The sequence below is a fragment of the Oncorhynchus mykiss genome, chromosome 8, assembly GCF_013265735.2.
Source record: "Oncorhynchus mykiss isolate Arlee chromosome 8, USDA_OmykA_1.1, whole genome shotgun sequence".
NCBI classification, from domain to species: domain Eukaryota; kingdom Metazoa; phylum Chordata; class Actinopteri; order Salmoniformes; family Salmonidae; genus Oncorhynchus; species Oncorhynchus mykiss.
The window spans coordinates 54572162-54598563 of record NC_048572.1 but is presented as its reverse complement, the minus strand read 5'-3'; the positions used below and the strand labels follow the sequence as shown (position 1 = coordinate 54598563).

Sequence of the window (26402 nt, the reverse complement as noted above, 5' to 3'; positions counted from 1 at the left end):
AGGAGACGCATTCGGTCTCCTAGAGATGAACGTACCTTGGTGCGAAAAGTGCAAATCAATCCCGGAACAGCAGCAAAGGACCTTGTGAAGATGCTGGAGGAAACAGGTACAAAAGTATCTATCCACAGTAAAAACGAGTCCTATATCGAAATAACCTGAAAGGCCGCTCAGCAAGGAAGAAGCCACTGCTCCAAAACAGCCATCAAAAAGCCAGACTACGGTTTGCAACTGCACATGGGGACAAAGATCCTACTTTTTGGAGAAATGTCCTCTGGTCTGATGAAACAAAAATATAACTGTTTGTCCATAATGACCATTATGTTTGGAGGAAAAAGGGGGAGGCTTGCAAGCCAAAAGACCACCATCTCAACCGTGAAGGAAAGGGGTGGGAGCATCATGTTGTGGGGGTGCTTTGCTGCATGCACTTCACAAAAAAGAGATGGCTTCATGAGGCAGGAAAATGAGATGTTGCTTCAATATATCCACAAGACATCAGTCAGGAATTTAAAGCTTGGTCACAAATGGGTCTTCCAAAATGGACAAACATACATCCAGAGTTTTGGCAAAATGGCTTAAGGACAACAAAGTCAAGGTATTGGAGTGGCCATCACAAAGCCCTGACCTCAATCCTATAGAACATTTGTAGCAGAACTGAAAAAGTGTGTGTGAGCAAGGAGGCCTACAAGCCTGACTCAGTTATACCAGCTCTGTCAGGAGAAATGGGCCACAATTCACCCAACTTATTGTGGGAAGCTTGTGGAAAGCTACCCGAAACATTTGACCCAAGAGGTTAAACAATTTAAAGGCAATGCTGCCAAATACTAATTGAGTGTATGTAAACTTCTGACCCACTGGGAATGTGATCAAAGGGAAAAGCTGAACTAAATCATTCTCTACTATTATTCTGATATTTCACATTCTTAAAATAAAGTGGTGATCCTAACTGAGTAAAAACTGAGTTTAAATGTATACGTACACTTCCGACTTCAACTGTACATACATCCATACTCAAAGGTTTGGAGTAACTTACAAATTCTTGTTTTTGAACACATTTTTTGTCCATTAAAATATCAAATTGATCCGAAATACAACGTAGACATCGTTAATGTTGTAAATGATTAATGTAGCTTTTTTTTTTTAGGTGATATCTACCTAGGCGTAAAGAGGCCCATTATCAGCAATCACGCTTGTGTTCCAATGGCACGTTGTGTTAGCTAATCAAAATGTATCATTTTAAAAAGGCTAATTGAACATTAGAAAACCCTTTTGCAATTATGTTAGCACAGCTGAAAACTGTTGATCTGATTAAAGAAGCAAAAAAAAAATGCAGAGAAACTGAAGATCTCATACAACACTTTGTACTACTCCCTTCACAGAACAGCAAACTGGCTAACCAGAATAGAAAGAGGAGTGGGAGGCCCCGGTGCACAACTGAGCAAGAGGACAAGTACATTAGAGTACCTAGTTTGAGAAACAGACGCCTCACAAGTCCTCAACTGGCAGCTTCATTAAATAGTACCCGCAAAGTACCAGTCTCAACATCAGTAAAGAGGCAACTCCGGGATGCTGGCCTTCTAGGCAGAGTTGCAAAGACAAAGCCATATCTCAGACTGGCCAATAAAAAGTGGGCCTTTGTAGATAATCCATTAAAATGTTTTTTTTTAAAAACATTATAGCTGCTATAGTCATTTACAACATTAAAATGTCCACTCGGATCAATTTGATGCCATTTTAAAATAGACCTCCCAAAAAACATCAAGCTTTTCTTTCAAAAACGAGGACATTTCTAAGTGACCCCAAACTTCTGAACAGTAGCACACACACACGTTAAAAGTTGACACCTACTCATTCAAGCATTTCTTTATTTTTACTATTTTATACATTGAATAATAGTGAAGACATCAAAACTATGAAATACATATGGAATCACGTAGTAACCAGAAAAGTATATTAAAAAAGTAGCTACAGTCGTGGCCAAAAGTTGAGAAAGACACAAATATTAACTTCCAAAGTTTGCTGCTTCAGTGTCTTTAGATACAGTATTTTTGTCAGATGTAATTATACTTCAGTATTCCATAGTAACAAGCATTTCATAAGTGTCAAAGGCTTTTTTGTTGACCCTTCTTTTTCAAGACCTCTGCAATCCGCCCTGGCATGCTTCTGGGCCACATCCTGACTGATGGCAGCCCATTCTTGCATAATCAATGCTTGGAGTTTGTCAGAATTTGTGGGTTTTTGTTTGTCCACCCACCTCTTGAGGATTGACCACAAGTTCTCAATGGGATTAAGGTCTGGGAAGTTTCCTGGCCATGGACCCAAAATATAGATGTTTTGTTCCCCAGCCACTTAGTTATCACTTTTGCCTTATGGCAAGGTGCTCCATCATGCTGGAAAAGGCATTGTTTGTCACCAAACTGTTCCTGGATGTTTGGGAAAAGTTGCTCTCGGGGGATTTGTTGGTACCATTCTTTATTCATGGCTGTGTTCTTAGGCAAAATTGTGAGTGAGCCCACTCCCTTGGCTGAGAAGCAACCCCACACACGAATGGTCTCCGAATGCTTTACAGGACTGATGGTAGCGCTCACCTTGTCTTCTAGAAAACACTTTTTTTGGTTACTACATGATTCCATGTGTGTCATTTCATAGTTTTGATGTCGTCACTATTATTCTACAATGTAGAATATAGTACAAATAAAGAAAAACCCTTGAATGAGTAGGTGCGTTCAAACTTTTGGCGCACACAAACATTTCAAGGTAACCTAAGTGCATCATCTGATTAATGAACAAAATTTGTGTTGTGTTATTTGGGTAGGGTGTGTAAATTGATGATGGATTTTTTTTGGGGGGGGAATAAGGCTGTAACGTAACAAAAAGTGGAAAAAGTCAAGGGGTCTGAATACGCGTGACCAATAAGGCCTAAACTATAGCTTATCATAATCGCGTCAATAAATCTGTTACTCTGAACACCTTAACAGCTAAATGGATGCAGATGACAAACTCGAAACGGGGGAATGTTTGGTTGTGCAGGAGGTAAAGGGGGAAGTCAGAAGTGTAGAATAAATTTGACTAATTGTGGAAAATACTGGATCAAGAAAAAAACAAAATTGGTCAAGCGCAAGCGTTGTTCATATTATGCATGCCAAACAGGTCCAGTTAGATTACAATAGCCATTTTTCTGACCATGGGGAACAACAAACAAAATAAATGATAAGCGTAATAGAGAGCATTGTAATGTTTTTTTGGGGGGGGGAGCCTTTATTACAGCAAAGACTAAAAACAAGCATGCATTTGGGAATGCAATTGACGACATGGAATTGTTTATGCCAATTGTTCAAGGGTCGGTTTGTTATTTTATACCTAAAATGCTTGATTGCATTTCAAATCATGAATGACTCATTTGCTGTGTGATGACATGGAAAAAAAGGAATGATTGACACAGCCTATAGAAGTATTGAAATATAGGCGTAAGTAAGTTACAGTATAGAGACTAAACAGGATGCGCTCTTTGGCCTACAGCTCAATGGTAGTTATACAAGGCTGCTTTACTAAGCCTACTAATGATAACATTACTTATAATGATAACAAGGAGATCAAGAGAAATGTGGGCTTTTCTGAATATAAATTTGTCAGACAATTTGGAAGTGTAAACTATAAATAGAATATGCAATACCAGAGAGGCGGTTCTAACGAAAAGCCTTTATTACAGCATAGCAAAGATTAAAAACAGCCGACGTGGTTGCATGAGGTTTGGTGCTCACGGAATCAGTAGGCTATTAAACAAACACTCACAGGCAACAAGCAGGATCTGTCTAATTTGTGTAGATATATAAAAGCCAGGCGCAGTTAACAGTTAGGCTGTTGATGGCAGACATATTTAAGGAGGGGTTTCCGCTCTCCTCACTTTTCTTAACAACCCTTGCCTTCATTTTCTCGTCTCCTAACTCCACTTCTGCCTCCAACATGCTGGGTAACTGCTATAATGCACATAGCAACATGGTCTAGGAAAAAGGCACCATTTCAACAGCGCACTGACGTTTCAGAACCGTGGACAGCGACCGCTATCTAACACAGGAGAAAGCGCATTTCTTATGTAATATAAGCAATATACAACATGCTTATTTCAATAGCACATGTCAGAGTGATGGACTGTGCCACCCCCCACAGTCTCCACAATGGATTAGTCCACCCAAACAGAAACAAAATCAGACCGGTGTCTCGTACACCATTTTATTTATTTTTTGCTTCTGCTTGACTAAAGAAATCTCGGTCGACCAACAGCCTATCGACCAGTCGATTCAAATGGGGTCATTCCTAAAGAAAACTATTCATTTCATGTGCATGGCACAGTCAAGTAGCATAATTCATCTCAAAATATGCCTTTCTATTCTTTTGAAAATACATGAATACTTATTCGTTTTAGGCAGGTCCTAAGAAACACGAATGGATGTCTTTGTGATGTGTATATTTAATGGATTTATTCAAATAGACATCCACCCACTCCTAAACTTGCCTGCACGTGCACGGGAGACATAAAAGGCTTATCCTGCAAGAATGTGGTTATAAATTGGGTTCTAAAAAACATTGCCAGATTTCACGTGGGAATACTTGGAAACAGATGCTCAAATAAAATCACTTAGAGCTGATATCCGGGTATTTTTTTCCCCCACCTGTTGGGAACACTGCTGTAAAGTCTGAAAGGGTATAAAAATAAACTTGTTCGAGAATCTTCTACATGACAGAGATTCCAGAGCAATTAGCCTATATTATTTCCCCCCCCCCCCCAAATGTAAACTACACTATTTTGCCATGGGGGGTGTTTGGAGCCAAGATGGTGGATTTAGTTCACTCTATTCTGTCTATATGGCTCTGCACCACCAAGCCACCAGTGTTGTTTCTTCAAGCTTTCTGGCTCCGGCTCCCTGGAGATTTAGTGTCTTAAATCCCAGAGGGATTAGAGAGATTTGGGGATCTGGGGCAGTGGCCCAGTCTGAACAGCCTCACTGAGACTCAGTCAACTGAATGAAATAGGACCAGTTAGTTATAGCGGTGAGAGGGTAAAACATTAAAAGGCTAGCCTAACAACCTCCATGGTACTGCCCTACTTATATAGATTTACAGTTGAAAACATGTCACCTCTAGGAGAGGCACATTCCTACACTGAAAATAAATGTCCTCTTCTCCCCCTCTTTCCAATGTATTCTGGATGCTATCAACCAGCCATTATAAATCCCCTCTATTTACAGACCTACTCCATCTTAATTCTCACACTTATCCTTCACTAGGCCGTCAACAATACATCTAATCTCAATACATTTATTATACTGCCAATTACTTTGTGTTGGTATTCTTTTCTTACTGTTGTTGCATTGTCGAGATGGAACCTGCAAGTAAACATTTAGTGGGCGATGTACACCGTGCATATCCAGTACGACTAATAAAACGCAAGTAAAAATAGTTTAGTTTAAAGTGCTACTCACAACAAAAAGTGTCTGTACTTTAATATTTATAATTGGACAACTTTTACTTCACTACATTCCTAAAGAAAATACATTTACTTTTTTACTCCATACATTTTCCCTGAGAATGAAAAGTATGTTTATTTTGAATGCAAAGTATTAGCAAGAGAACATCCCTGGTCATCCCTACTGCTGCTGATTTGGCAGATTCACTAAAACACACATGCTTCATTTGTTAATGATGTCAGTGTTGGTGTGCCCCCCTTGCGATCTGTAAAAAAAAAAAAACAAATAAAAAGTGCCATCTGATTTACTTTATATAAGGAATTTGAAATCATTTACACGTTTACTTTTGGTACTTAAGTATAATTAAAACCAAATACGTTGACTTTTACTCACGTAGCATTTTACTGGGTGACTTTCACTTGTCATTTTCTATTAAAAAAAAGAATAATACAATTTTTAAAAAGTACATTTACTCAAGTATAACAATTGGCTACTTGTTCCACCACTGATAAAACATGAAACTCTTCCAATGCTTTCCCTCTATAAATGCTGCCTACTGTAGGGCTGACCAAATTTAGTCGACAGGCTGTTGGTCGACCAAGATTGTTTTAGTCGAGCAGTGGCAAATATATTAAATGAAATGTTATGACAAATGTTACAGTGCCTTGCGAAAGTATTCGGCCCCCTTGAACTTTGCGACCTTTTGCCACATTTCAGGCTTCAAACATAAAGATATAAAACTGTATTTTTTTGTGAAGAATCAACAACAAGTGGGACACAATCATGAAGTGGAACGACATTTATTGGATATTTCAAACTTTTTTAACAAATCAAAAACTAAAAAATTGGGCGTGCCAAATTATTCAGCCCCTTTTACTTTCAGTGCAGCAAACTCTCTCCAGTTCAGTGAGGATCTCTGAATGATTCAATGTTGACCTAAATGACTAATGATGATAAATACAATCCACCTGTGTGTAATCAAGTCTCCGTATAAATGCACCTGCACTGTGATAGTCTCAGAGGTCCGTTAAAAGCGCAGAGATCATCACGAAGAACAAGGAACACACCAGGCAGGTCCGAGATACTGTTGTGAAGAAGTTTAAAGCCAGATTTGGATACAAAAAGATTTCCCAAGCTTTAAACATCCCAAGGAGCACTGTGCAAGCGATAATATTGAAATGGAAGGAGTATCAGACCACTGCAAATCTACCAAGACCTGGCCGTCCCTCTAAACTTTCAGCTCATACAAGGAGAAGACTGATCAGAGATGCAGCCAAGAGGCCCATGATCACTCTGGATGAACTGCAGAGATCTACAGCTGAGGTGGGAGACTCTGTCCATAGGACAACAATCAGTCGTATATCGCACAAATCTGGCCTTTATGGAAGAGTGGCAAGAAGAAAGCCATTTCTTAAAGATATCCATAAAAAGTGTTGTTTAAAGTTTGCCACCATCCACCTGGGAGACACACCAAACATGTGGAAGAAGGTGCTCTGGTCAGATGAAACCAAAATGGAACTTTTTGGCAACAATGCAAAACGTTATGTTTGGCGTAAAAGCAACACAGCTGAACACACCATCCCCACTGTCAAACATGGTGGTGGCAGCATCATGGTTTGGGCCTGCTTTTCTTCAGCAGGGACAGGGAAGATGGTTAGAATTGATGGGAAGATGGATGGAGCCAAATACAGGACCATTTTGGAAGAAAACCTGATGGAGTCTACAAAAGACCTGAGACTGGGACGGAGATTTGTCTTCCAACAAGACAATGATCCAAAACATAAAGCAAAATCTACAATGGAATGGTTCAAAAATAAACATATCCAGGTGTTAGAATGGCCAAGTCAAAGTCCAGACCTGAATCCAATCGAGAATCTGTGGAAAGAACTGAAAACTGCTGTTCACAAATGCTCTCCATCCAACCTCACTGAGCTCGAGCTGTTTTGCAAGGAGGAATGGAAAAAAAAAATTCAGTCTCTCGATGTGCAAAACTGATAGAGACATACCCCAAGCGACTTACAGCTGTAATCGCAGCAACAGGTGGCGCTACAAAGTATTAACTTAAGGGGGCTGAATAATTTTGCACGCCCAATTTTTCAGTTTTTGATTTGTTAAAAAAGTTTGAAATATCCAATAAATGTCGTTCCACTTCATGATTGTGTCCCACTTGTTGTTGATTCTTCACAAAAAAATACAGTTTTATATCTTTATGTTTGAAGCCTCAAATGTGGCAAAAGGTCGCAAAGTTCAAGGGGGCCGAATACTTTCGCAAGGCACTGTATGTCTGATTCATGCCTGTGAGTGGACTAATCCATTGGAGGCCACAGGGATGGCACACCAGAAGTACATTTACCATTAATTTCTAATCTACAATGTTTGGTTATGGTAATTTCTGTTAATGTATTCATCACCACCAGTTTTACCATTGTCATAGTGGGCGTGGACACTGTTTGCAGACAGCACAACCCAGGTTACACTTGTGAGGAAAAAAAGTTTGGGTTTATTTCAATCCATTTATAAGCTGTACATTTATTAATTGACTTTTGTTTGGAGCGCTCCTGTGAATCTTGAGTAAGGACACTGTACTGTTGATTTTATTCAAACATAGGTTGTGTCGATATGGAAAAATACAAGTTTAAACATTTTGACCAATCGATTGGTTGAAAGAGGATGACCAAGATTTGTTGTCGTCGTCAGGGACAGCCCTAGCCTATTGTCAACCTCCATCCATCTACCTCAATCTTGCTCCTTCCATCCAGCCTCCCCAGGCCAGCAGCAGTGTCCTGTGCTCTCCTGTAGATAAAAGGTGACCCTGCTTGGCTGAAATCAATAGGTTTCCTTCCTGAATTAGTCAAGGTCCCAGTGTAAGGCGGGACTCTACACTCAGTCTAAAGAGAGTGCAGGATGTGTGTGTCTGACCCATTACTTTGAAGTACGCTTTTGAGTACGTAGGGCTACATAGTCCTCTAAAACAAAAGCAGCAATACATACCTATTTGAGCTGCACCAGCAACCATTGTAAGGCCTACACCATTTAGCAGAGTGAGTCTATAGAAAGTCTATCCAGATGGGTTGTCTAGTGTGGAATTAAGGTTGTTATCTTGCGACATCTCTTCACAGGAATAACGTTATCTAACACCATAAAAACCGCAAACAAGTTTTCCCCTCAACACAAAACAACTGACAATACATCCAACCTGAAACACAATGTAGCTTGACACATTCAGGTGGCAAGCTAATAATAGAAACATGGCTTCACCATTAATTTACCATTATCATACTAGCATATGGATTGTCATGTTTAGCACTGCCAGTGACTTTCATTAAATAGCATCTCTTTCCTCTGTATCACACTATAAAAGGTCTGACCTAGATCCTTCTCCCAAATGAAACAAGAAAGTGAATTAATGAATAAACCGGGGGGGGGTGCTCCATATTCTCTGAACCCGGTGCCCGCCTCACTACTACAGTGTCTGGGTGGAGGGCCACAGCCTACCTGGATGCCTCTGTGGTACCTTCTTCAGCTAATGATATTTTCAACACACACCACCCCCCCCCCCCCCCCCCAACATCAGCAAAATTAATCTCCCTCGCTCACCCACCCACCCACACTTCCACGCACATAGAAAAATCAGTGCTAATTGGGATGAAATAATAGGGCTCAAGTGGCACAGTGGTCCAAGGCACTGCATCTCAGTGCAAGAGGCATCATTACAGTCTCTGGTTTGAATCCAGGCTGTATCACATCTGGCCGTGATTAAGAGTCCCACAGGGTGGCGCACAATTGGCCCAGCATCGTCCGTCATTGTAAATAAGATTTTGTTCTTCACTGACTTGGCTAGTTAAAAAAGGTTAAAAAAAAATATTTTTTTAAATACCTTGAAGTCTAATACTGAGTATGCGCTACAGAGTGTGTTTTATGTTGATCTGTGGATTTCTTGAACATTATTAGGCCCATTTCACAGGAAATTAAGATTCTAGCCAAGATTATCTTCCTGTCTAAATCCAGTCATGCTGTAGAATCAAGTCAATATAGTAAGAAGCCGTCAATTCTCTTTCCATCTCTTTCTTCCCTCCACCCCTCGCCGTCTTTGTAGCAGATTAGACAGGGTGCTAGGCCCAGACTAAATCAAAAGCCCTTGATGGCTCCACTTTAACAGGATGTCACCACACACACACACACACACGCACACGCACACGCTGCTATGGAGTTCTGTAACATGTGTATCCTGTAGTACTGTGTGTGCGCGCGCGCCAACTAATGTAGGCCAACATGTGGGGAAATTATTAATGGGCTATTAAATGTTGGCTAGACACCAAGACGTGTGTAGACTATCCCATCCAGGCGACCTCTATGCTGGTGCACTTGTGTTTCCATATTGTTGTATAATGCTCTATGAAAACCACTTGGTTCCTTTCTATGGGCTACCAGTAACTCCTGTCAATACAATGAGCCAGTCAAGGCAAAGTGGCACAGCATGACCCATGCCCAAAGACACAAACACCCTGTCTCATTCACTCTCCCAGACAGACACCCACCCACTCATGCACTCTACTGTTTCTCAGAACTGACAGCCATCTATCCAATGACCCAGGGTGGCCTTAGTCTTGGTTTCTTTTCTTCATCCCTCTATGCTTATCAATCTCATCATCACCATCTTCCCCTCTGCCTCACTCCACCCCCCACCCCCCTTTTTCCTCCATCCCACCATGACATTTTCCAGAGCAGAACGTGACTGACCGACTCCAGTCGCCCAGTTGTCTCTCGTGTCCCCAGATAGCTCATCTCGGACATGGCTCTGGCATGACCAGCACGCACACACACACCACGTTTCCCCTATATGCATTTAGCGACGGCGCATCGCCAACGCTAAATTGTGGCTGCCATACTGCTAAAATAACTGGTACAACGTTTGTTTTTTCATCTGAGCTCCTAGAGTGTTAATTTTCAAGTTCTACTCCGCTAGCCAGCACCTCGCCTAAATAGGTGTTCTACTCCGCTAGCCAGCACCTCGCCTAAATAGGTGTTCTACTCCGCTAGCCAGCACCTCGCCTAAATAGGTGTGCGTTTCTTTTTCATCTAGATTGTTCCGTTACCCAGTAAACGGCACCGTACCGACAAAAAAGCTTTTAAAACGATGCCGAATGATAATTATTTTCCTGACACTGGTCATAGACCCATACAAGATTACTTTGAATATAGCCAAAGAGAGCGTGATAAGATCATAGTTTGAGTCCCTTTTTGACATGCCGGGAGGTAATTCTGACCTCTCGAAAGAACTGTTACATGTATCTAAGCGCCAGACGAGAACACATCTACATAGTCACTCTTAGTGATTATGTGCGTCGAGGCATTATTCCACAGGGACTGAAAAAAAAATTACCATCATTGGGACAGCGCACAGATGATTTCTGTAGGCGCTGGTGTGCCATCCTGAACAAATGCTTTATTGATTTAATGACATTAATTGTTGACCAGTTGAAAAGGGATTTTATTGACATGGATAACACAATTATAGAGCGCAGCTCTACAAATAGCAGTTAATGGTGATGGCATATTCAATGAACTGATGAGAACTAACCAAGCGCTCCAGGACAAGTTGTCTACAGAAATAAAGGAACTTAAAAATCAAGAAATTCAACCAAGACAAAAAAGACAAGGCCGAGGATGAAGTCTACTTCTGGAGAAACCCTGACAAGGGAGGTCCTGCTCCTCCTCTCCATGGCAGACGAAGGAGGGATGCCGCTTACGTCGATCAGACCCCAGTCTGATCAAAGCTCTACAACCAGCGCCTCGTCGGCTTCCAGTGGTAGTTTTTTTATTCAACGAGAGACTGGACAGACGGAAGGGCAGAGGTGACCGCAGGCACGCGCATCTACGAGATGGAGGGACAGAAGGGCGGAGGAGGCCGCAGGCACGCTCATCGTAGAGATGCCGCACCCGACGGGGTAAGAAGAAACCACTATCAGAGGCAGAGGAGACTGTTCCCACTGTCCCAGAACCCATGGGACTGAGTGTCTTTAAATTATCAAGCAAGATATTGAGCCCTGCCCATGTCTCTTTGCTTAAAAGATCGTCTCGGTAATGTGTTTTCGGACCTTCCCTTGGTCGTATTCTCACGGGGCAGAAATCTCAGAGACCAATTGGTACGCTCTGATTTACCACCCCAAGAAATTCCTGAAAAACGTCTATTTGCGCCCCTACTGGATGGAAATTACAAATGTAATGGCTGTGCTCAATGCAATGGCACTTATAAATGTAGATCCTTCAAAACACCCACAAACAGGGAAATCGATCCCAATCAAAGGTGTTATTACGTGCTCCACTAAGGCAGTTATTTATCTTATAATTTGTCCTTGTGGTAAAAATTGTGAGTAAAACAAAGCGCGAATTAAAAGTACGTATCTCAGAGCATCGTAGCACCATTAGGTGTAAAAACTTCACTTACCCAGTTGCGGCTCACTTTTTGGGGGCAGGCCACTCGATTGTCTCTGCGTTAAATTGGCATCGAACATGTCACCCTCCCTAGGAGAGGGGGTGACCTTGATAATTTATTGTTAAAACGAAAGACCCTTGCTCCCTTCGGTCTCGACGTAGACTTTGATGTGAAGCCATTCTTGTGATTATTGTTACTTTGCCATTGTAATTGTTTGTAAGCTTGTGTAGTCTAAAATGAGTCTATGATCGTATGCTATCCATTTGTATGCTGTTTTTTGTATGCCGTTTTAATATTTGATAATTAACCAATGATATTAGGCCACTTTTGGCCATGATTACAGACACCTGTGTCTTATGACAATATAAACGAGTAATTCCGCAGTGTTTGTGATTACACCCTGATGAAGACCGCTTGGCTGTCGAAACGTTGGCAATTACATTTTGGCATCTGAGCTCCTAGAGTGTGCGGCTCTTTTATTTTCAAGTTTTCTACTCCGCCAGCCAGCACCTCGCCTAAATAGGTTTTTCTTCTACAGCGTTAACTTAAACGTCTAAAACCAGATTTAAAATATAATTGAGCAATATCTTATTTGATTAGATCCTATTTGAGAACTAACAAATCACCAAAATAAAAGCTAGACCGCCAAGGAGAATGTAAAATAAATTACGTTTCATTACATGACACCATTGATTTTGTTTTGTTTGAGTTACTCAGATAACCCTACGCAAAAGGCATAAGCCAATGGCAAATGAATAATTGCAGGAAACTAGCTTTAGAAGGGGTAAAACGTTACCTCTGCCCCATGACAAAATGTGTAGTATTACAGGACATTTTCTTTAAAAAACAAAATGTTCTGTGGCCAGGAGGGCCTCTAAAACCATGTCATTGCTCATGCCCCCCTTCCCCCACCTCAGTTTACTCACCCAACATCCAAAACCTTAATCCTTAGGGTGGTACGGCACTAAATTGACCTTAGTCCAGTGTCTAGGGAAACCGTCATCTTACGGAAAAGCCATCAGGCGTCAAACCACATGGAACACACAGACCACATACTGTATGACCTCACTGGATCACAGGACAGCTCAGTCTGTCTGTGGCAGCCAAACACAGACACATTATGAAACCACACTGTAATGAATGAACACACCCCAGACATGGCAAACCACACAGACATGAAGTATAGCCTACACAAAGGATCATCAACTAGTCAGCCGGGGGACAATTTTTTTCTTGGGGGGGGGGGGGGGGGATTATCGGGGTTGCAGGAACATAATTGAAAATCATTGGGCTTCTTGCAGTCAAAAGAGACATGTTTTAGTCAAATATTCCAGTAGATCAAACCTGGCTTACATTTGTATATGATCATGTGTCTAATATGCGTAGAAATACTTGGGAACAAAATTAAAATCCCTTGGAGCTGATTTCCTGGTGTTTGACAGTTCATGTCCAACAATGAAAATCACCCCCCCCCCCCCCCCCCCCTCCTAAAGGGGAACAAATAAAACCACATTGGGGAACACCGGCTTACACAACCACACACTAGAATTGGATCACACACACACAATTATGTGTAAGCACACATACACACTCTAAAAGTCCCCTTAACACCCAGCCAGACATTGACTCACCACAACATGACAAGCAAGGATGGGGGAAACCTGACCGTCTGTCATCTAAATGCAAATGAGAAGTGCCATCACTCGGCTCACTCTAAAGACAGATCTTGATTCTCTGGGAATGAGAATAAATAACTTCAGAGAAGATGGGGGACACAACAAAGACACCAGGTTAGTCTTGCAGCCACCTATGCTTATTTGTCAAATCACCTGGTATGAAATACTGTGCCCATGTTAAAACACATAGTGAAGAGAGAGATGCAGAAACAGAGACCGAGTGAGAGGAGAGAGAGAGAGAGAGAGAGAGTTGTCTGAACACCTATGATGGTTGAGCGTGTGTGCCACCGAATGCAAAAGTTACCCCAGATATAAGCACGTCTTTTTGAGGAGGAAAAAAAATGACGTGTTGACATATTTTTTGCCCGCTTGCTGTGCTAGCATACAAGCCCTGGAGGAATAATTAAGTATGTAAAACAAAAAAACTAGCTAGAAATCATACCATCTTGGCCAGGTCTCCCTTGAAAGAAATTCTTATATATATATATATATATATATATGTCAGGACTTCCACTGTTCAAATATCACAGGATTTTTGAATGCTAAATTTAAGCAGACACGTGGAAGGTAACAAATGACATTTTATTAACGATACAGTGTTTTCCACACTGTATCATAGCTAGCCAAATAGGGAAAGTAACCAGCCAGGAACCCCCAGGCCGAGGGATCCCCGGGTTAAGAATTGTTTGCCGAACAAGCTCTATTCAAATTTCAATCAAATTTATTTTATATAGCCCTTCGTACATCAGCTGATATCTCAAAGTGCTGTACAGAAACCCAGCCTAAAACCCCAAACAGCAAGCAATGCAGGTGAAGAAGCACGGTGGCTAGGAAAAACTCCCTAGAAAGGCCAAAACCTAGGAAGAAACCTAGAGAGGAACCAGGCTATGTGGGGTGGCCAGTCCTCTTCTGGCTGTGCCGGGTGGAGATTATAACAAAACATGGTCAAGATGTTCAAATGTTCATAAATGACCAGCATGGTCGAATAATAATAAGGCAGAATAGTTGAAACTGGAGCAGCAGCACAGTCAGGTGGACTGGGGACAGCAAGGAGTCACTATTTTGGTGGTACATTCTAATGCCTTGATTCCATCCAAAATACACAGCGGAATTCAATTCAATGCCCTTGACAATCAAGTGTTCTGCCGTGGGTGATGTTGGTTTTCGCCGACTGGTCGAGCACAGGTACACACTACCAAGTGTTCCATTTTTCAGATGTTGCCCTACCGGAGTTACACAGTAATAGCGTCACTGCTATTAGTTTCACGACATACATGCTACAGAATGCCGTTTGGGTCTTTGCGTGTCAAAAAAAGATACAGTAGCACTGTCAAAGCTGTACAAAAGTCTGCAAACAAGCAAACACCGGCCAAAAACGACGCGTTTACAATGAAGCATCATTTGTTCGACTGCAACTTCCGCACCACTACAACCAGCCTAAAAACAATGACAACTGCAGTCATTTTCATTATTCTTATCAATCCTTGTGAGTTAAGTATTTGCTAGGTTGCCACTTGTTCGCCTATTGAAATTGAACTTCAGTTCGTGAAAATAAATAGCTAGCCAGCTACTTAACCCTGTTGCCCAAAGTTAATGTTGTAAGCAGCCAGCTAGCTTCATCTGGCTCGACTGGACCGGGTTCTGTTGAGAAGGTAGTCACAATTGGGATTAGGTACAATATAGTGGAATTTGCCGTTTGAAATACAAGTATGTCATTGACAGTGATGCATACAAATGGATAGCATACGATCATAGATTCATTTTAGACTACACAAGCTTACAAACAATTACAATGGCAAAGTCACAATAATCACAAGAATGGCTTCACATCAAAGTCTACGTCGAGACCGAAGGGAGCAAGGGTCTTTCGTTTTAACAATAAATTATCAAGGTCACCCCCTCTCCTAGGGAGGGTGACATGTTCGATGCCAGTATAACGCAGAGACGAAATCAAGTGGCCTGCCCCCAGAAAGTGAGCCGCAACTGGGTAAGTCAAGTTTTTGCACCTAATGGTGCTACGATGCTCTGAGATACGTTAATACAAATAGTAGAATTATGTCATACTTTTATTTTGACGGCTAACCGCAAAGTCCACTATTGTGGCTAGCTTCACAGATGGGTTCGACAACCATTAATCAAATAAGAACGGTCTAATAAATTAGGGTTATTTTAGATGACAACAAGCTATATAGTTAGCAAGTTAACTATAGCTACTGAAACGGATGTCGTGTTATTTGGCACGTCAAATAGTGTTATTTGACGTGTGATCTTTTGACACAAAGACCCAAACGGCGTTCCATAGAAATCCTGGTTGAAAATTAAAACAGCACAGCAACTAAGTGAAATAGGTTTTGATGATGTTTTACTGGTAATGGGGACATGCATAAATACCAACAAAATAAAGTTTTGGTCAGTGGTGTGTGTCCTTTAACTTGGCAAGTTATTTAATGACGGCCCGGATGACGCTGGGCCAATTGTGCGCCGCCCTACGGGACTATCAATCACAGCCGGAAGTTATACAGCCTGGATTCAAACCAAGGACTGTAAGTGATGCCTCTTGCAGAGATGCAGTGCCTTAGACCGATGCGTCCGTGTGTGTTTTAACAATTCACCTGCACTAGAATACTTAACACCACCGCAAAAAAAACAAATATATCTAAAAAAAAAAAATATTTAAAAAAAGGTAAGTTTTTTTGACAAGGAAAATAAATCAGATATCGGTATCAGACAAAAATGTCATACCGGTGCATCACTAATTAAAGGGGATACTTTGGTATTTTGGCAATGGGTCTCTTTATCTACTTCCCCAGAGGCAGATTAACTTTGTGTCTCTAGTATCAACCTGCTCCACTGCAGCCCCATCGATGAGAATGGGGGTGTGCTCGGTCATCATTTTCCTGTAGTCCACAATCATCTCCTTTGTCTTGATCACATTGGAGGGAGAGGTTGTCCTGGCACCAAAAGGCCAGGTCTCGGACGTCCTCCCTACAGGCTCTCATCGTTGTCGGTGATCAGGCCTACCACTGTTGTGTCATCGGAAAACGCAATGATGCCGTTGGAGTCGTGCAGTCGTGAGTGAACAGGGAGTACAGGAGGGGACTGAGCACGTTGAGGATCAGCGTGGCGTACGTATTGTTACCTACCCTTACCGCCTGGGGGCAGCCCGTCAGGAAGTGTTTAGTCCTAGGGTCCTTAGCTTATTGATGAGCTTTGAGGGCACTATGTTGAGCTGTAGTCAATGAATAGCATTCTCACATAGGTGTTCCTTTTGTCCAGGTGGGAAAGGGCAGTGAGGAGTGCAATAGAGATTTCGTCTGGATTTGTTGGGGCGGTACGCAAATTGGGGTGGGTCTAGGGTTCCTGGGATAATGGTGTTGATGTGAGCCAGCCTGTCAAAGCACTTCATGGCTACAGATGTGAGCACTACGGGTTGGTAGTCATTTTAGGCAGACTACCTTAGTGTTCTTGGGCACAGGCACTATGGTGGTCTGCTTAAAAAATAATGCTGGTATTACAGACATTGACAGGTTGAAAATCTCAGTGAAGACACTTGCCATTTGGTCAGCGCATGCTCGCAGTACACGTCCTGGTAATCCGTCTGGCCCTGCAGCCTTGCGAATGTTGACCTTTTAAAAAGGTCTTACTCACATCAGAGCGTGATCAGTCTTCTGGAACAGCTGGTGCTTTCATGCATGTTTCAGTGTTTGCCTCAAAGCGAGCATATAAGTAGTGTAGCTCGTCTGGTAGGCTCGTGTCACTGAGCAGCTCTCGGCTGTGTTTCCCTTTGTAATCTGTAATGGTTTGCAAGCCCTGACACATTTGACGAGCGTCAGAGCCGGTGTAGTAAGATTCGATCTTAGTCCTGATATTGATGCTTTGCCTGTTTGACGGTTCGTCGGAGAGCATAGTGGGATTTCTTATAAGCTTCCAGGTTAGAGTCACACTCCTTGAAAGCGGCAGCTATAGTCTTTAGCTCAGTGCTGATGTTGCCTGTAATCCATGGCTTCTGGTTGGGGTATGTACGTGCGGTCACAACATCAGAGATGCACTTATTGGCTTTATCAATGACTGATGTGGTGTACTCCTCAATGCCATCGGAGGAATCCCAGAACATATTCCAGTCTATGCTAGCGAAACAGTCCTGTAGTTTAGCATCTGCTTCATCTGACCACTTTTTTATTGATCTAGTCACTGGTGCTTCCTGCTTTAATTTTTGCTTGTAAGCAGATTTACAGAATTATGGTCAGATTTGCCAAATGGAGGGCGAGGGAGAGCTTTGTATGAGTCTCTGTTTGTGCAGTAAAGGTGGGCCAGAGTTTTTTTTTCCCCCTCTGGTTGCACATTTACATGCTGATAGAAATTTGGTACAACGGATTTAACTTCCACGAATGTCATCAATTTTATTCTCCAGAGAATGCCCATTTGCTAGCAGAATGGAAGGAAGTGGGGGTTTATTCGATTGCCTACGAATTCTCAGAAGGCAGCCCACTCTGGCCCCTTTCTCCCACCTCTTCACGCAAATCATGGGGATCATCACCACTGGACTTTATATTGAAAATACAAAACCAGATCTTTTAGTTTACTTGTCCCGATGCATAACATGGACATTAAACTAGGTTGTATGATTTCTAAATGACAACATGATGGACTTTATTCAGTTAGTTCAACACCATTTATAAACCAGTCAAGCTTGTTGATCGTCAAATCAAAGCATAGTAAGCCTATGAGCCAACACTTCGTGGCGGCATATGAAACATGCGACAGAAAATCACTTAATGTGCCAGAAAACAGGCTAAGTAGATGTCGACTAATTGTTACAACATTATATGGGACGTGCAAATTGACTCACAGACGATGAACGAGCATCACTCGCTCTCCCTCCATGTAAAGAAGTTTGACTGCAAACACAGCGTACGACACACCTACCCACCCAGGTACCGGGACAGACAGCACTGTCAAACCAGCAGTGTTTCCCCGTCGTCGCTCACTTTGTTGCTGACAGCCAACTGTCATTTCAATAGATCACTGGAAGATGCATATCTGACTTGTGAATTGTAAAAAAAGTACATGGATGAAAATGTGTGTGTAACCGGCTCTATAGCCGACAGCCGGCACTAGTCATTTTTTTAAATAACAACTGAAAATAGATATGCTCATCTTTAAAGTGCTTCAGTTTAGTACTAGGTGGGATAGTTGCTGGTCTGTCAACTGAACCCCTCATTACTTTAGGTCATTTATCACGAGGGAGAGAAAGAGGGGAAGGGGGGAGAGCATGAATGAAAGAGTGAAAAAACAAGTCAGAATGACCGAGTTAGCAAATAAGAGTGAGATGAGTGAGTAGATGAGAGAACATGAAAGATAGAAGAAAATGCAAGAGAGATGACCAGAAATGAGTGAAGCGAAAAACAGAATTCATGCTACAGGCAAGTGAGTCAGATGGCATGAGAAACAGAAAGAGGCTGAACTATCGTTGTGCATTGAAAGGGAGGCAGGGGGGGGGGGGGGGGGGGGGAGTTGTGGTATGATAACTGGCTGAGAGAGGAAGGACGAGCGCAATAAAAAAAGACAGATAAGAGCATGAGAAATGAGGGTGTTGAGACAGGGAGAACGGAAGACACTGATCGAAATGTGTGGTATACAGAGAGAATGAAAGAAGAATACTAGAAAGAAAAAGAGCGAGAGAGAAAGTCAGACTGACCATCTTTCTTTAATGAGACATGCTCATTTGTTTAAAAACACCACAGAGAGAGCCAGACAGAGAATGAGAAAAGGCACAGAAGAGGGGGAAAGCAGGTAAACAGTCAGACTGCCCTGGGGAGCCTCTGGTCTTCCTCTCTTTTGTGACTGGCTGGGCAGATCCAGCAAACAGATAAAGGACCCCATCACCATGGTGTTGGATACCTCCTATTCTTTCCCCTCTATCCATCCATCCATCCATCCATTCATTCCGCTTTCTTGGCCCCTCCTCCCCAGTCCCTTTGACAGGGCATTCATCCCCCCCCCACGCCACCCATACCGAATAGTCAAATTAAAAAAAGGGTGGCACCTGGCCCCCTCCCTGAGGACCCACAGTACCCAGATGTTCAGTGTCTAAACCCTCCCTGGCCAATGACAGCCAGGTGTGCCAGCCTCTGAACCCGAACCGGGGCACAGGGCTTTGACAATGCAACCTTCCTCCCTTTGAGGGAAATCATATGAATTGACAGGTGAATGCAAGGACTCCCACAGAAAAAGTAAAATACACATTTCAAAGCATTTAAAAAACAGGCCAATGCCAAGTCTAAATAGTATTGCTTTATAACCTTTCCTTAGTGATCACCAATACTGAGAAATGGATAGGTTTCCACCATCTAGACAGGCCTATTGCTTTCACACCGAAAGTCAAATTCTGACTAGTAGTCTAGTAATGTGTGTTGTTCCACCTCAAAAAGCACAAGAAAGAATATTGACACCCAGATTGTTCTGTAATCCTTTCTAGTTATAAACAAATGGTACGCATGCCTGAAACATTTTGTTGAAGTACATTAAATAAACAAAACAATAATCCCTTTTTCAGGATCCTGTCTTTCAAAGAATTCATAAAATTCCAAATAACTTCATAGATCTTCATTGTAAAGGGTTTAAACACCGTTTCTCATGCTTTCCCACAATTAATGATGAACATGCACCTGTGGAACGGTCATTAAAACACTAAGCTTACAGACGGTAGACAATTAAGGTCACAGTTATGAGAAGTTAGGACACTAAATAGGCCTTTCTACGGACTCTGAAAAACACCAAAAGAAAGATGCCTAGGGCCCCTGCTCACCTGCGTGAATGTGCCTTAGGCATGCTGCAAGGAGGCATGAGGACTGCAGATGTGGCCAGGGCAATAAATTGCAATGTCCGTACTGTGAGACGCCTATGACAGTGCTACAGGGAGACAGGACGGAGAGCTGATCGTCCTCGCAGTGCCACACCACGTGTAGAAACACCTGCACAGGATCGGTACATCCGAACATCACACCTGTGGGACAGGTACAGGATGGCAACGACACCTGCCCAAGTTACACCAGGAACGCATAATACCTCCATCAGTGCTCAGACTCTCAGCAATTGGCTGAGAGAGGCTGGAATGAGGGCTTGTAGGCCTGTTGTAAGGCAGGTCTCACCAGACATCACCAGCAACAACGTCGACTATGGGCACAAACCCACCGTTGCTGGAACAGACAGGCCTGGAAATAAGTGCTCTTCACCGACGAGTCTCGGTTTTGTCTCACCAGGGATGATGGTTGGATTCACATTTATCATCAAAGGAATGAGCATTACGTCGAGGCCTGTACTCTGGAGCGGGATTGATTTGGAGGGTCCATCATCATCATCGGACTGAGCTTGTCGTCATTGCAGGCAATCGGAACGCTGTGCGTTACAGGGAAGACATCCTCCCCTCTCATGTGGTACCCTACCTGCAGGCTCATCCTGACATGACCCACCAGCATGAAAATGCCACCAGCCATACTGCTCGTTCTGTGTGGGATTTCCTGCAAGACAGGAATGTCAGTGTTCTGCCATGGCCAGCGAAGAGCCCAGATCTCAATCCAATTGAGCACATCTGGGACATGTTGGTTCAGAGGGTGAGGGCTAGGGCCATTCCCCCCCAGAAACGTCCAGGAACTTGCAGGTGCCTTGGTGGAAGAATGGGGTAACATCTCACAGCAAGTACTGGGGGGGGGGGGAATGGTGCAGGCCATGAGGAGATGCACTGCAGTAGTTCATGCAGCTGGTGGCCACACCAGATACTGACTTATTTTTGATTTTGGCCCCCCCTTTGTTCAGGGACACATTCGATTTCTGTTAGTCACACGTCTGTGGAACTTAATCAGTTTATATGTCTCAGTTGTTGAATCTTGTTATGTTCATACAAATATTTTACACGTTAAGTTTGCTGAAAATAAAACAGTTGACAGTGAGAGGACATTTCTTTTTACTGAGATCATATTAATATGGGCCATTTTCATCCATTTCCTGGGTAGCTTATCAGAGAGACATAACACTGAAAAGCACAAACAAAGCAAGATAAAAATACATGCATTCAGCAGTCCATTAAATCATTTGGTTTGCGCGTGCTGCAGGGTTAAAGCTACGAACCCATTGGCATGGCTCTCTCATCCCTTCAAGGCTTCTGGAAAGGTGGGTGGGCAACGAGCCTGTAATCACTTACATCTGCTATGTCCCCACGCTATCTGGCAGCTTTCATTGCTAGGATAGGTTCTTTCCTCTTCTGGCGCACAGCTTTAGGATAGTCCTCGTTGAGGTTGAACCTAAGTGTTTCAACCACTCCACAAATTTGTTGTTAACAAACTAAAGTTTTGGAAAGTCGGTTAGGACATTACTTTGTGCATGACAAGTCATTTTTCTAACAATTGTTTACAGACAGATTATTTCACTGTATCACAATTCCAGTGGGTCAGAAGTTTAAATACAGTAAGTTGACTGTGCCTTTAACTTTTTATGGCTGCAGGGGCAGTATTGAGTAGCTTGGATGAAAAGGTGCCCATTGTAAAACGGCCAGCTCCTCAGTCTCAGTTGCTAATATATGCATATTATTATTATTAGTATTGGATAGAAAACACTAAAGTTTCCAAACTGTCAAAATATTGTCTGAGTATAACAGAACTGATATTGCAGGCGAAACCCTGAGGAAAATCAAAGCAGGAAGTGGCTTCTATTTTGAAAACGCAATGTTCCACAGCCTCCCTTTGATCCATTTAAAGGGATATGAACCAAATTCCTTTCCCATCGCTTCCTCAAGGTGTCAAGTCATCAGACAGTTTCAGGATTTTATTTTGAAAAATTAGCCAGAACGATAACATCCCGTCAAGTGGTCACATGAGTATTGCTCGAGCAACAGAGTGGATAGGTATTGCTTTTCCATATACTGTGAAAGACATTTGCGCTTGATATATTATCGATTATATATTTTAAAAACAACCTGAGGATTGATTATAAAAAAAACTTTTGACATGTGTCTGTGGACATGGAAACCATTTGGAATTTGTCTGCGTTGTCGTGACTGTTCTTTCCTGTGGATTTCTGAACATAACGCGACAAACAAAGAGGTATTTTGGATCTAAAAATAATCTTTATGGAACAAAAGGAACATTTGTTGTGTAACGGAGTCTCGTGAGTGAAAACATCCGAAGATCAAAGGTAAACGATTAATTTGATTGCTTTTCGTGACCGAGCTATCTGATGCTAAGTGTACTTAATGTTTTATCGTGCGATCGATAAACTTACAAACGCTTGGATTGCTTTCGCTGTAAAGCATCATTTCAAAATCTGAGACGACAGGTGGATTAACAAAAGGCTAAGCTGTGTTTTCCTATACTGCACTTGTGATTTCATGAATATAAATGTTTATTGTATGTAGCGGTATGCTATTCAGCAGTTGTTGATGACACTTATCCCGATTGCAGCCATAAGTTAAACAGCTTGGAAAATTCCAGAAAATGATGGCTTTAGAAGCTTCTGATTGACTCAAATGATGTCAATTAGCCTATTGGAGGTGTACCTGTGGATGCATTTCAAGGTCTACCTTCAAACTCAGTGCCTCTTTGCTTGACATCATTAGAAAAATCAACAAAAAAAAAAAAAAAATCAACCAAGACATCAGAAAAATAACTGTAGACCTCCACAAGTCTGGTTCATCCTTAGGCATTTGAAATTGCTCCTGAAGGTACCACATTCATCTGTACAAACAATAGTATGCAAGTATGAACATCATGGGACCATGCAGCTGTCATACCGCTCAGGAAGGAGACGCGTTCTGTCTCCTACAGATGACCTTGTGAAGATGCTGGAGGAAAACGGGTACAAAAGTATCTATAGCCACAGTAAAACAAGTCCTATATTGACATAACCTGAAAGGCAGCTCAGCAAAGAAGAAGCCACTGCTCCAAAACCGCCATAAAAAAGCCAGACTATGGTTTGCAACTGCACATGGGGACAAAGATCGTACTTTTTAGAGAAAAGTCCTCTGGTCTGATGAAACAAAAATAAAACTGTTTGGCCATAATGACCACTTATGTGTGGAGGAAAAAGGGGAAGCTTGCAAGCCGAAGAACACCATCCCAACCATGAAGCACGGGGGTGGCAGTGTCATGTTGTGGGTGTGCTTTGCTGCAGGAGGGACGAGTGCACTTCACAAAATAGATGGAATCAAGAGGAAGGAAACTTATGTGGATATATTGAAGCAAAAGCATGGCATCAGTCAGGAAGTTAAAGCTTGGTCACAAATGGGTCTTCCAAATGGACAATGACCCCAATAATACATCCAAAGTTGTTGCAAAATGGCTTAAGGACAACAAAGTCCAGGTATTGGAGTGGCCATCACAAAGCCCTGACCTCAATCCTATGGATAATTAGTGGGCAGAACTGAAAAAGCGTGTGCGAGCAAGGAGGCCTACAAACCTTACTCAGTTATACCAGTTCCGTCAGAAGGAATGGGCCAAAATTCACCCAACTTATTGTGGGAAGCTTGTGGAAGACTAAACAAAATGTTTGACCCAAGTTACACAATTTAAAGGCAAAGCTACCAAATACTAATTGAGTGTACGTAAACTTCTGACCCACTGGGAATGTGATGAAAGAAATTAAAGCTGAAATAAATCAAATAACTATTATTCAAACATTTCACATTAAAATAAAAGTGTTGATCCTAACTGACCTAAAACAGAAATGTTTTACTAGGATTAAAATGTCAGGAATTGTGAAAAACTGAGTTTAAATGTATTTGGCTAAGGTGTACGTACATTTCTGACTTCAACTGTTCTTTCCTCAAGTTATTGGCTCTTTCCAGAACCGCTACCTTGTCCTTGAACCTCGAACTTGACCATTATCGGCCTGGGCCTATCACCTGGGCCGGTGGTGGGTTTTCCAGTCCTGTGGGTGCGCTCCACCTCAATCTTCAATTTCCCAATTTCCCCTCCCAATTTCCCCTCTGCAATTCCGTCCAAAACCATGTTCCGACTTGATTGTCTCTCAAGTCTGATTTATCAATCATTGTTATCATGGATTCACATACACAGAACTGATGTCCTCGCTCAATGACTTACAGATTGCTGCAACCTTGCCGTTCTCCTGTTTCAACTCATCGAGCTGACCCTGGGAGAACTGCAAACTGTTCTTCAGGTCTTGGACCTCTGTGGTCAGGTCATCCATTCTTATTAGTTGAATCCACCAGTATTTGGTCAAAACACTTAAAGCTATTTTCTTGAAGTATCAACTGCTTGAAGAACTCTTTGTTAATTAAAAAAAAAAATTCACGTGTGATAGACACCACTGTCCTCAATGGTACTCCCGCCGGCTTTGGTCTTGGTAGGTAGCAACGCAGGTTACGCTGTTACTCTTCCCAGTTCCAGACAGGTCACAGGGGAAATTGAAAAACAGCCATAAACCTGGGACAATCCACAATGACTAACCTCATCGCAGGCTGCATTCAAGCCCCCCCCCCCCCCCCCCCCAAAAAAAAAAAAACACTAGCTTGATATGCAGCTAGCTAGCAACACTAAATAGGTGTTGGGTTGGAAGGATCACTGTTTGGAAGGATCACTAGACCGAGACTAGCAGTCCCAGCAACTGATGCGAACAGCATCGCGGGATCCAAACTAAAAAGTAAGCTAGCAAGAACTTTCCAATACACTTTTTATTTTTTTAAACAAAACCTAGCCCTCATTTGTAAGGATATATACACTCCCGTTCAAAGGTTTGGGGGCACTTAGAAATGTCCTTGTTTTTTGAAAGAAAAGCACAAAACCATTAAAATTACAAATTGATCAGAAATACAGTGTAGACATTGTTAATGTTGTAAATTACTATTGTAGCTGGAAACAGCTGATTTTTTTATGGAATCTACATAGGCGTACAGAGGCCATTATCAGCAACCATCACGCCTGTGCTCCAAAGTCACGTTGTGTCAGCTAATCCAAGTTTATCATTTTAAAAAGGCTAATTGATCATTAGACAACCCTTTTGCAGTTATGTTAGCACAGCTGAAAACGGTTGTTCTGATTAAAGTAGCAATAAAACGGGCCTTCTTTAGACTAGTTGAGTATCTGGAGCATCAGCATTTGTGGGTTCAATATTCAGGCTCAAAATGGCCAGAAACAAAGAGCTTTCTTCTGAAACTTGTCAGTCTATTCTTGTTCTAAGAAATAAAGGCTATTCCAGAAATGCATGGAATAGCCTTCACAGAACAGCGCAAACTGGCTAACCAGAATAGAAAGAATGGGAGGCCCCGGTACACAACGGAGCAAGAGGAATATATACTGTATACTGGAATATATACTGTGTGTGTGTGTGTGTGTGTGTGTGTGTGTGTGTGCGCGCGCACACACACAATATGGGAAAAAAAATGGTGTTGAAGTTATGGCATTTACATTTTCCGTCCAAAACATTAGGGATAAGCAAAGGCTTTGATTTCTGGTCGAACAGATGGAAAAGGCGTCTTGGATAACATCTACCAGGAAAAAAAAGTCTTTAAGGTATCAGAAGTATCTCCCCCTGCCAAGTAATAGCAACACTTATTTTGTTTAGAAGACATTCTCCTGTCTTCTAAACAAGTGATAGCCTTCCTTCAAGACACATACATATATATTTATTACACACACACACACACACACACACAAAGTTGACATGTTCCTATGAACTTCACACGTTGGTGTTGATGGGTATTTTACATGTACAGTTGAAGTTTACATACACCTTAACCAAATACATTTAAACTCAGTTTCACAATTCCTAACATTTAATCCTAGTAAAAATTCCCTGTCCTAGGTCAGTTAGGATCAC

At 42.1% G+C, this 26402-nt stretch overlaps 1 protein-coding gene across 2 annotated transcripts in view; it reads right to left on the bottom strand.

The window, feature by feature from the left end:
* The window catches only part of LOC118965528 (SPRY domain-containing SOCS box protein 4-like), a 112163-nt gene that overhangs the window by 71552 nt on the left and 14209 nt on the right, over positions 1-26402 (bottom strand). The window lies entirely within an intron of this gene.